This window comes from Dipodomys ordii, unplaced genomic scaffold (assembly GCF_000151885.1).
Source record: "Dipodomys ordii isolate 6190 unplaced genomic scaffold, Dord_2.0 Scaffold209, whole genome shotgun sequence".
NCBI lineage: Eukaryota > Metazoa > Chordata > Mammalia > Rodentia > Heteromyidae > Dipodomys > Dipodomys ordii.
This window is the reverse complement of record NW_012267425.1, coordinates 38712-51754: the sequence shown is the minus strand read 5'-3', so window position 1 is coordinate 51754 and position 13043 is coordinate 38712.

Genomic DNA, 13043 nt, shown 5'->3' with positions numbered 1-13043 from the left:
ATTTGCAATATCTAGTATATGTCTGAGTCAAGCAGAAAAGTTCAGATAAGGTGATGTTAGGGAAATTAACCCTAATATATGTATTCAAATGTTTTTTTTTCTTTCATGCAATTATTTCTAACACATTTATAAGATGATTTCTTTGTTGCTTTGTATGTCCCTCCCCCACAGTATAACCCCTGCTTTCACTGTATTTCATGTCGGTAAATTTGTGGAGGGGAGGGGGAAAAACAAATCGTTTAAATAGGGATACAAGTGGACCCATTGCAACAATGAGATGTACAAGTCGTTATGTTGAAAATGAACTTTACAACTTTGGTGGGGGGCGGGGAAGATTGGGTGGAGAAGGGGAGGAGGATGGGAAGGGATGGGAAGAGGAAACAAAGGAGGAGGCTACAATGATAAGAAATGTACTCATTATCTTGCCCATGTAATTGTAACCCCTCTGTACAGTATTTTCACAATAAAAAAATAAAATAAAATATAAAAAAATATTTACTTTAAAAATGTGAAAGATCAACACAATGAAAACCATAAAACATTGATAAAAGATATTAAAGAGGATACCAAAAGGTAAAATATCCCATGTAATCATTAATCTGGATTGTCAACTTCATTGGATTAAGAGATACTCAGGTGATTAGCAAAGTACAATTCTGGATGTGTCTGTGAGGATATTTCCTGAGGTGATTGGAAAATACTCATCCTGAAAGTACATGGCATTATCAAATAGGCCAGCCAGCACATGCAAATGCCATCATTCCTCAACATTTCCCTTCTTCCTGTTATCTACCATTAGTGTCATCACCCACTGACATCACACTCCAGCTTCTTCACCTTTCAACATGGATTTACAAGCAACATTCCAGGAAGTTTCGAGACTTTTAGCCTTGAGCTGAGCAACATCATTGATGTTCCATATGAGGAAGTGTTCAGCTTTTTGGATTGAGCACCTATGAGGTTCTCTGGTTCTCTAGCATGTAGACAGCCATTGTTGAACTATGCAGTCTCCAACTGTTTACAGAAATATAATGTCTCTTTTTATAATTATATACTATACACATATTCTCTAGAATAACAAATCCAGAGAAACCTTACTGATAAGATTTTGGTGCCAGGAGTGGTTCTGGAGAAACAATTATAAGCATGAATTTCCTTAGTTGGCTTTATGGTTTCTGGAGTTGGCTATCCAATTTTTAGTCCTAAAGTTGCTAAAGAGGCTTCTTCTGATAGTATAGCACTGATAAACTATGTTACAAGCTATTTGAAGCAATACATGAAATACATTTGATACTCCTAATTCACTGCTTATGGGAGGCAAGGAATTCAATGACTATACTTTTAAACATTTCTGAAAAAACTAAAGAATATAATAATGTTGGCTAGTTGCTCCTGGCATCTCTGGACAAAGTCATAAAGGAAAAGAAATGAGCTCAGAGATTCAATTTCCCAGATCCAGATGGACATAAATAACCTAAAGGCTTCTAAAGTGTGCTCTGAAGAATCTTATTTCCTGTAGCCAAAGGGCAACAGAAGTTGCTGGCAACCAAACACAAGCCCTCATCATGCAATTAGCTGAATTACAATGCAAGTTTAGCTCAGTCTTATAGGGTTGAGGGAAAGAAAGGGGGACTGTCAGGTAGATAAGAATAAAAAAATGTGAACATAACACCTGCGGCTAACAACATGTGGCTCACCATAATGCTCCTTGTTTCCATAGTACCTTTGACTACTGCTCAAAATGGCAATTTTTCTTCTCATAATGTCCTGGGTTCCTGCTCAAATGCTCTTCTTCCCATAATGCCCTGGGTTCTTGCTTAAAATTCTGCATAGTGAGGTAATGTCTGTACAATGTCAAATATGACCAATCAAATCCACTTCTGTACTCATGCATGATGAGACATGATCAATAAAATTTATTTTTCTACTGTGCTCTGAGGGAGAGGGAAGACCAATACAAAGAGCCAGGGCAGAGAATATACCAGCAGTAAAGTCAGCCCACAAGGAGAGACACACAGGGAAGGAGATATGGGAGGAGACCCATACTATAACATCTGCCCTCTGAGAATCTCACAACAGACCTCCAGCTCCAGAACCCTTATCTATAGAGAGTTGATACTTCACTTTTGCTTTCAACAAACTTGCTGCATTACTATACTTTACTACTCTTCTGCCTCTTAACTTCTTACCTGTAGGAGAAATGGGCTGAACCATAGCCCCCTAGATGGCATTAAGATGAGTGGTATTAAAGTGACAGCACTGAATTCCATTGTATATGTGTGCCACATTTTCTTGATCCATTCATCCACTGTGGGGCATCTGGGTTGATCCATATCTTGGCTATGGCAAATAATGCTGTAATGAACATGATTGTGCTGGTGGCTTTAGTGTAGCTTGGTTTCTGGTCAATTGGATAGATGCCCAGGAGTGTGATTGTTGGGTCATAGGGAAGCTCTATGTTTAGTTTTTTGAGGAACTTCCATACTGCTGTCCAGAGTGGTTGAACAGCTTTACTTTCCCACTAACAGTATAGTAGCATTCCCTTTTGGCCATATTCCCACCAGCATTTGTTGTTGTTAGTTTTCGCCATAATGGCCATTCTAACTGAGGTGATGTGGAATCTCAATTTTTTTAACTTTTTTTTATTGTGAAAATACTGTACAGAGGGGTTACAATTACATGGGCAAGATAATGAGTACATTTCTTATCAAGCATTGTAGCCTCCTCCTTTGTTTCCCCTTCCCATCCCATCCTCCTCCCGCCCCCCCCACCCAACCCTCCTCCCTCAATGTTGTTTTGATTTGCATTTCTTTTATGGCCAAAGATGTCTAATATTTCATGTGTCTATTGGCCATTCTTATTTCTTCAAAAAAGTCTCTCTCTAAGTCTTTAGCCTGTTTATATTTTTTTACTTTAATTTTATCTTAAAGTGATGTACAAAGGGGTTAAAGTTGCATATGTAAGGTAATGAGTACATTTCTGGTTGAACATTGTTACCCCCTCCCTCCTTTTTTCTCCCACTTTCCCTCCCCCTGACTCTCTCCATTTATTAATTGGGTGGTTGTTTCTTTTATGATTTGTTTTAATTTTTTGAGCTCTGTTTATATTTTAGTAATGAGGCTTTTGTCTGATGCATAGCTGGTAAAGATCTTCTTCCATTTTCTTTCTATTTATCTTGCTAGCTTGTCCTTTGCCATGCAAAAACTCTTCAGCGGAATTCTATGCTTCCATCTAAAAGAATGAAATTACCCCATTCATGAGGAAATGCAAAGACTTGCAAAAAAAGACTATACTAAGCAAAGTAAGCCAGACCCAAAGAAACATAGATGGTATGTTTTCCATCATTTGTAATAATTAGAATGTGCCTATAAACCTACAAGTAAACCCAATGGATAGTAAAAGACAAATAATTATACCTACACATGATTAACTATTCGGTAGTCTAAACTTTCACACAGTGAGAACAGAGGATATTCTATATCTATATCTATCTATATTTATTTATTTATTGTAAAAATGTTGTACAGAAGGGTTACAGTTACATGAGTAGGGTAATGAGTTCATTTCATAGCGAGCATTGTTACCTCCTCCTTTGTTTTCCCCCTACCATCACTTCCCTTTCCATCTCCCCAACTCCTCCTGTCCCCCAACCCTGACATTTTTTTTTGTCTTTTTCTTTTTTGGTACTGGGGATCGAACCCAGGACGTTGCACTTGCTAGGCAAGCGCTTTGCCACTGAGCTACATCCCAGCCCCAACCCTGACATTTTAAAGCTCGTTTTCAACATAGTGTCCTGTACATCTTGCTGTCACAATGGGTCAGCCTGTATCCCCATTTAAGCATTCCTCAATATCTCTTCCCTTCCTCAAATTACAAAAATGTATATACAAGGTAAAGAACACCAGCATCAAATCCAGTGAAAACAGGGGTTATACTGTGGAGGAAGAAAATACAAAAGAAACAAAAGAATCACATAGTGCAGTGTAAGTACATTAAAAACACTAGCAATAAAGAAAAACCACTTGTCTTGGGATACATTTTGCTTAACGTTATCTCATGTGGTCATATGTACATAGCCTTTGATCTTCTCTGCTTGTCCTAGACATGTACTAGCCATTGCAAACAAGGGAAACCATGGGACCTATGTTTCTTTGGGCCTGGCTTACTTCACTTAATATAATTTTTTCCAAGTCTTTCTATTTCCTAACAAATAAGGCAATGTCATTCTTTCTGATGGAGGCATAGAATTCCATTGCTTATATATACCACATTTCCTTGTTCCATTCATCTACTCAGAGGCATCTGGGTTGGTTCCATACCTTAGCTATAGTAAATAATGCTGCAATAAACATGGTTGTGCTGGTAGCTTTGGTATGACCTTGTTTGTGATCCTTTGGGTAAATGCCCAAAAGCGGGACTGGTGGGTCATAAGGGAGCTCTATGTGAAGTCTTTTGAGGAACCTCCATACTGCTTTCCAGAGTGGTTGAACAAGTTTACACTCCCACCAACAATGCAGTAGGGCTCCCTTTTGACCACATCCCCTCCAGCATGTGTTGTTACTAGATTTCTTGATTATAGCCATTCTAACTGTGGTGAGGAATCTCAACGTTGTCTTGATTTGCATTTCTTTTATGGCTAGAGAAGTTGAGCATTTCTTCATGCGTCTATTGACCATTCTTATTTCATCTTCAGAGAAGTCTCTCTTTAAGTCTTTAGCCCACTTATGAATCAGGCAGTTGTTTCTTTGAGGATTTGTTGTTGGGGGATTTAGTTTTTTGAGTTTTAAGTATATTTTAGATATGAGACACTTGTCCATTGTATGGCTAGTGAAAATTTTCTCCCAGTCAGTGGGCTTTCTGTTGACCTTGCTAGCTATGTCCTTTGCTTTGTAGAAGCTCTGCAGTTTCATGCAATCCCATTTGTCCAACCTTTCTTTAATTTGTTGTGCTTCTGGGTCTCTATTAAGAAAATTTTGGCCTGTGTCAAGGAGCCCTCGAATTTCTCCTATTCCTTCCTGTAATGTTTTCATGGAGTCTGCTTTTATTTTGAGGTTTTGATCCATTTGGAGTTGATTCTAGTGCAGGGTGATATATACGAATCTACACTTCTACAAGTGTTTAACCAATTTTGCCAGCACCATTTACTGAAAAGGTTGTCTTTCTTCCATTCTATTTCTTTAGCTCCCTTGTCAAAGATTAGGTGGATATAGGTCTGTGGGTTCACTTCTGGGTCTTCAGTCCTATTCCATTGGACCTCAGGTCTGTTCTTGTGGCCATTACCAAGCTGTTTTGATTACTATGGCTTTGTAGTAGAGTTTGAAATTAAGAATTGATATTCCTCCAGCTCTGTTCTTTCTACTAAGGATTGTTTTTGCTATTCAGGGTCTTTTATTTTTCCATATGAATTTTGGGTTACTTCTTCTATTTCATTGAAGAATGAGCTTGGGATATTGATAGGTTTTGCGTTGAATTTGTAGATAGCCTTTGGCAGCATTGCCATTTTCACGATGTTAATCCTCCCAATCCAGGAGCATGAGAGGTTTTTCCACTTGCTTAGTTCTGCTTTAATTTCCTTTTTCAGGTTTTAAAAGTTTTTGTCATACAGGTCCTTCACCTCTTTTGTTAAGTGAACTCCTAAGTATTTTATTTTTTGTGGGGCTATTACAAAAGGGGTTGCTTTCCTAATTTCAGCCGTGGTCTTCTCATTGGCATACAGGAAAGCTATTGATTTCTGAGGGTTATTTTTATACCCTGCTACTTTGCCAACGTTTCTGATCAGCTCAAGTAACTTGGGAGTGGAGTCCATGTGGTTCTTTAAATACAAGATTATGTTATCTGCAAAGAGGGAGAGTTTTACTTCATCTTTCCCTATTTGGATCCTCTTTATGTCTGCATCTTGTCTTATTGCCCTAGCTAGGCATTCTAATACTAGGTTGAAGAGGAGTGGAGAGAGTGGACATCCTTGACTCCTTCCTGAATTTAGAGGAAATGGCTTTTTTCCATTAAGTATAATGCTGGCTGTAGATTTGTCATATACAGCCTTTATTATATTGAGGAATGCTTCATGGATTCTTAGTTATTCCAGAGCTTTCATCATAAAGTGGTGTTGGATCTTGTCAAATGTTTTTTCTACATCTATTGAGATAATCATGTGGTTCTTATCCTTGCTCTTTTTGATGTGATGAATTATATTGTTTTGCATATGTTGAACCAGCTTTGCATCACTGAAATGAATCCTGTTTGATCGTGTGTATGATTTTTTTGATGAGTTGTTGAAGTTGATTAGCCAAGATTTTGTTGAGAATTTTCCATCTATATTCATCAAAGAAATGGGTCTATAGTTCTGTTCTTTGATGAGTCTGTGCCTGGTTTTGGAATGAGGGTTATGCTGGCTTCATAAAAAGAGTGTGGTAGTGAATTTTTGCTTTCAATTTCATTGAAGAGATGGAGGCATATTGGTGTGAGTTCTGCTTTGAAGGCCTTGTAGAATTCAGCTGTAAATCCATGTGGTCCTGGGCTTTTCTTGGGTGGGAGGTCTTTTATTGCTGCTTCTATTTTGATGCTGGATATGGGTCTGTTAAGTTGGTTTAAATCATCTTGGTTTAGTTTGGGCATGTCAATATTTGCTAGAAATTGTCCATATCTTCAGATTCTCAAACTTACTAGCAGAAAGGTTTGAGAAGTATCCCCTTATTATATTCTGAATCTTGGCTGTTTCTGTAGTGATGTTTCCATTCTCATCTCTGAGTTTGTTTATTTGGGTATGTTCTCTTTTTTTCTCATAAGATTTGTTAAGGGTCTGCCAATTTCATTAATTTTTGGAAGAATCAACTCTTTGTTTTGTTAATTCTTTCTATAGATTTTTTTGGACTCTAATTCATTTAATTTGGATTTAATTTTAATTTGTTTCCATCTATTTGGTTGGTGTTTAGCTTGTTGTTCTTTTTAAAGGAGCTTTGGGTGCCTCATTAAATTGTTAGTCTCAGATCTTTCCAATTTTTTAATGTAGGAACTCAGAGCTATAAACCTGCCTCTGAGTACTGCCTTTGCTGTGTCCCAGAAGAGCTGATAGTTTGTGTGGTCATTTTTGTTAAATAGTAGGAACATTTGAATTTCCTTTCTAATCTCTTCCATGACCTACTGGTCATTCAACAGTGTGTTGTTCAACTTCCATGTGTTACAGTATTGCCACAGGATATTCTTATGAGAGGATCACAAGGACTCAATAGTTTTGTGCATACAATCATATAAAATGCTTATCAAAATGAACTCCAAAAATGGAAGCAAGAGGGTTTTTTTTATTATTTTACTGTTTGTGGTTTTTTTCCCCCCATCTTTCCTCCTTTCTTTGGTTTATTCTCTTCTGTCACTGTTTTTGATTTCTGTACCCTTTGTTTATTTGGGAAGGGCAAAGGGGAAGCACAGAAATGGTGGGACAAGGGGTGAACCAATTCAGCAGTGAAACCCTCTAGACACTATGTTGGAAATGAACTAAACAACTTGGCGGGGAGGGCAGATGCTGGTGGCTCATGCCTTTAATCCTACCTACTCGGAGGGCTGAGATCTGAGGATACCTGTTCGAAGCTAGCCCAGGCAGGAAAGTCCCTGAGACTCTTATCTCCAATTAAACACCAGAAAACCAAAAGTGGTGCTGTGGTTCAAGTGGTAGAGTGCCTGCCATGAGCTGAAGAGCTCAGACAGTGCCCAGGCCCAGAGTTCAAGATCCATGACCGACAAAAATAAAAACAACTTAAGAGGAGGGGAGGGAATTCAGGAGAGGAAAAACTGGGAGAGAATGAGGGAGGAATGATACTATTCAAAAGGAAATGTACTCATTACCTGATTTATGCAACTGTAACCCCTCTGTACAACACCTTTGCAGTAAAAATTAAAAAAAAATAAGTGACAGCACTGAGTAGAAAAAAATGGGATTCTGTAAATTGAGAAAGAGATGTGTGGGAGGACCCTGATAAGTTTGAGACATTGAACTCCTAAATTTCATTTATTGCTTTTGCCAGAGAAGTGGCCTCACCACTCTCAATGGTAGTGGCAACCCTATCCCTATTCCCTGTGGTATGGGCCTCTCAGTCTTGGCCCAAGGAACCTGATCTTGTATTGCCTATGGAAGCAGTAATGCCTTTTTTGATGCAGTTGCTAAGAGAATGCTAATGCTCCTTAAGACTCACCTACTCTACCATCCATTTTTGCCTCTAGACTAATCAGACACAAATCTCAACAGACTTCTAAAGGTGAGATACACAATCTTACCTAAAAGGAGATGGGCTACATTACAAAGAATCTCATGACTGTTTTAATTCATAAAAGCAGATGTCTGGGGAACCTGTGTAGGAAAGGACTTTCAGTGTATGGGATAATGGTAGAGGAAACAAAATTAGATAGCCCTGAATTTATTATTATAGGTCCAAAAAGCTTAAATTGAGAGGTTCTTTGAGTGTGCCAGTCCTGGGGCTTGAACTGAGAGGCTGGGCACTGTGCCTGAGCTTTTTTGCTCAAGGCTAGTGCTTTACTACTTGAGCCACACCTCTGCTTCTGGCTTTTTTGGTGGCTAATTGGAGCTAAAGCTGACTTCAAAGTGTGATCCTCAGATCTCAGCCTCCTGAGTAGCTAGGATTACAGGCATGGGCTACAGTAGCTAGCTACATTGAGTTGTGTTACAGTTTTCAGAGTTAACAAAGGAAGAGTTTACTTGACTGGTTGTTAAAATATGGATCAAAAGATAGCCTTCTATGAATGAAATGGTAAAGCTGTTTATCATTGATGAAGGGATTCAAATGCTCAAGAAGATTGGAATGTGAGAGTGGATCTGTAATATAAAAATTATTCACCCAAGGTTGAAGTCCAGAATATGTGCCTTTCACCAACACCTCAAGAAACAGACTTGTGAAGAAGTAACCAGAACCCTTGAAAACCTCTGTCATTGCTCTTCTCTGTATGCTAACCTGCACAGTAGCTCAATTGGAAAAACTTTAGTGTAATGGATATAATGGAATCCCAGAGTGGAAGTAGCCAAGTGACAGGAGGAGGGGGAATGGGGGAAGGGGGAAGGAGAAATTTACAGAGAGTGCCTAATGAGAAGTCAGCTGTCAGGCCAAGTGTATCTAAGGAGGGGTCAGGAAAGACAAGAAAGTCTATCTGAGAGTGGCTATGTAAGCTTGAATATGAATGACAAGGGAGACATGGACACAAATCTGAAGACATTCAGATCTGAGTAAACAGATTTAGTGCAGTATAAATAGTTGCTGTAAAAGATCAAAGTCAGAAAATGATTGGCTTGTTCTGAGGGTGAAAATTATGGTCTTGGTAGTCTATATTACAAGGACTTCAGGATAACTTACATGAGCATCTTCATCCTTGTCAAAGAAAAGTTAGAAGATGGAAAAGTGTGACAGTGTATCCTGCCTGTTTTCCCATAAAAGTGATTGATGACCATTATCAGCCTCTGCCTGGAGAAAGAGTCCTAGCTCCTTCCACTCATAAACAATTGGCTTAAGGTAGGAAGCTTTTTAGTCAAAATACTAAAGTAGAAATGAGCCAAGGTTGAAAAAGTCTAAGCCTAAGTTACACCTGTTTGATTATTTTCTATTTTATCTGAATATGCATTTCTGATGTCAAGTTAAAGAAGACAGCCAACAGGACACACTTAGATTTTATTCCAGGAACTTTAAAATGTAAGTGTTCGTTTACCATCAGAATTTTAATTGCAGATAATTTTTAAGTGATTTCTTCTTTTCAATTTCATTATTTTAATCTCATTTAAAACTTTTATTAGTGTTGGGCACTGATGGCTTATGCCTGTAATCCTAGCTAATTAGGAGGCTGAGATCTGAGTGAGGATCATGGTTCAAAGCCAGCCCAGGCAGGAAAGTCTGTGAAACTCTTAATTCCAATAAACCACCAGAAAACCAGAAGTAGCGCTGTGGCCCAAGTGGTAGAGTGCTTGTCTTCAGCTGAAGAGCTGAGGGACAGCACCCAGTCCCAGAGTCCCGCAACCAACAAAAATTAAAAAAATAAAAAACTTTATTAGTATATATTACATGTAAAAAGTAATTTCATTGGGCCAGCAATCTCATCCTATCACTTTTCCATTTTAAATCTTTTCACTACAATCGTGAATGCCCGATAAGAGCATCTGTCTGTCACAAACTCATGAGTATCGGGGTTAAAAAAAATGATCAGGGCTGGGAAGATGGTTCAGTGGTAGAGCGCTTGCCTTGCATGCCTGAGGCCCTGGGTTCGATTCCTCAGCACCACATAAGCAAAATGAAAAAAGCCGGAAGTGGCGCTGTGTCTCAAGTGGTAGAGTGTCAGCCTTGAGCTGAAGAGCTGGATAGTGCTCAGGTCCAGAGTTCAGGCCCCATGACAGGACCCCCCCCAAAAAAATTGATAAGTTAAATATTTCAAGTCAACCCTTTGTATGGATGTTAACACAATCTTTCCTATTCTTAGACACTATGAAACTTGGGCTGAGAATATGGCTCAGTGGTAGGATGCTTGCCTGCTATATGAGAGGTTCTGGGTTCAAGCTCTACTGCAGGAGGAAAAAATAAAACTTTGAAACTTAAGAAGTGCTACCATCAGTGCTCAAATTCTATTTTCTACACCAAGTCTTGGAATCATTATTTCTTAGAATTTTTATTTTTCTGTCAAGCAGGTCTTTTCTGTTATACTCCATGTAATGTGTTAGTTAAGGCAGTAAAATATAGTAAGTTCTTAATTTTCCAGAGTTAGAAGTTAGTAGGTAAGAAAGAAAAGTCAAAATTTATTTATAAAATTTCTATGTGTGGGGCTGGGAAGGTGGTTCAATAGTAGAGCGTTTGCCTTGCATGCATGGGGCCCTAGGTTCGATTCCTCAGCACCACATAAGCAAAAAAGAAAAAAAAACTGGAAGTGGCGCTGTGGCTCAAGTGGTAGAGTGCTAGCCTTGAGCTGCAGAGCTGAGGGACAGCACCTAGGCCCAGAGTTCAGGCCCACGACTGGACCCCAAAAATTTTTTTTCTATGCGTTTCTTGAAAATTAGTTAAATAAAAGAGAGACAATCAGCAAGGGAGGTTAACATTTACAAAATAGAGGAGAAAAGCAACTTAGTAAATAAAATACTTTTTATAGTATGGTGTTTTGAATTCAGGGACTTCCACCTGCCCAAGTAACATTTTCCCATTCGAGCCACACCTCTAGCATCACTTTGTGTTTATTATTTTGGAGATAAAGTCTCATGGACTTTTTTATGGACTTTTTTTTAACCTGGGCTGGCTTCCAACCACAGTCTTCCTGATCTCAGACTCCTCATTAACTAGCATTTATATACATGAGCCACTGCTGCCTAGCTTTGCTATGGTTTTGACTGGTTTATCATTCATGAATTTGAATGCTGAAAGATTGGTCCTCAGTGTAATAATGTTAAGAGACAGTAGAACTTTTAAGAAATTAGGCTTAGAGGGAAGTAGTTAGATTACTGGGAGCTTGATGCTTGGAAAAGATATAGTTTTCTCAGAAACCTGGTTAGTTCCTGTAAGATCCCATTTTAACTCCCTCTGCTAATTGTGAACTTAAAAAAAAAACAAGCATGCAGAATGTAGGTATGAATTGAGCACAGAATACCAGAAAAGTTACCCAAGTCTGAAAATCTAGGAGGAAAGCTACATAAATAGCAATGAAAATTAGCAACACACTGCAATAAACATGAATAATTTTGATTCCAACATAATGAAGCCACTAGATTTGTTTGCAAACCACAAAATAATACATCGAAATCAATTATGACAAACAGAACATAAAACAAGAATCTCTCAGATATGACTAGAGCCCTGTGTGATATGTTTTCTTATGCTGGGTGAATAGACATTTTCAAGCACCAAGTAAATCGGGGCTGGTTGTAATTCATGGTACATCTCTTCTTAATTTTGTAACCTTTGTCAAGACCAAGACCAGGTTTCTTGGATGTACAAGTGATTCACATTATTTAAACTGTCAGTTCTTTATTTCAAGCTTGGCATCTATAGGAACTGAAATGGCAGAGTATTTGTTTCATAAATACAACTTATTTATAATCATCAAGAAAGAGATTTTGCTTTGGTAACTTTGAAGAAATAGTAACAGGAATTCTAAGTTTGAAAATTGTACAGCTGTTCAAATGTTTCTGCATTTTCTTGGAAACTACCCAACATGTTAGGAAAAAATGCACATTTATTGGCTTGCTAAAAAAAGCCAAATAAAGGTAAAAATGCATTTTTAATCATTTTAATGTTCTACTTGAACTTCTGTACTGATTTAAAATCCAAATTATTTTTCATGGATCACATAATTGTGCAAGACCTCCTGTACACAAGAAAGCAAAGGAGAACACATTCTTAAACATAAGGGAGCTGGTGTAGAAACTGTAATGTGTGAAGAAACGATAAATTTGTGGGGCAGAAAGACTGTGCTTTCCTCTCTTGTTATTCCCTCTGAACTGCCAGTAGGCTCCCATCACACTAGCCTTATTTATGTTCCTTTTTATCTTTTAGTGGCTGACTCTATTTTTTACCTTCAGGTTTTGGCTTAAATCTTATACCTTCCTGGAGGCCTTCCTTGATTTCCTGATACAAGGGCTTGTATTGAAGATATAAATTTTGGAATATGGATGAGATTACTTTTGGAGAGAATATGAAGTAATAAGAATAGAAATAGAGTCCACAAGAAATCTCATAGAGAACAAGGGATTATTAAAGAATCAACTCAGATGATTATAGAAGCTGTAAATCTATCATCTGTAACCAGATATCCTAGGAAAGCACAGTCTGCCTGAGAACCATGGTAGCCACTGGTATAAAATCCCACTCTGAGTACAGAAGATGAGATGAAATGTCCCAACTCCACAGTGAAGTAGTCAAAAGAAACAATTTTCTCATTTTCCTTTTATTTAGATCTTCAGTGAGCTAGATGATGCTATTCACATTGTGAAAGGACAACCTATTTTACTGATTCCACTAATTCAAATGGTAATATCATCCCAGAACACTCTCACAAACACACCTAAAAGTGAT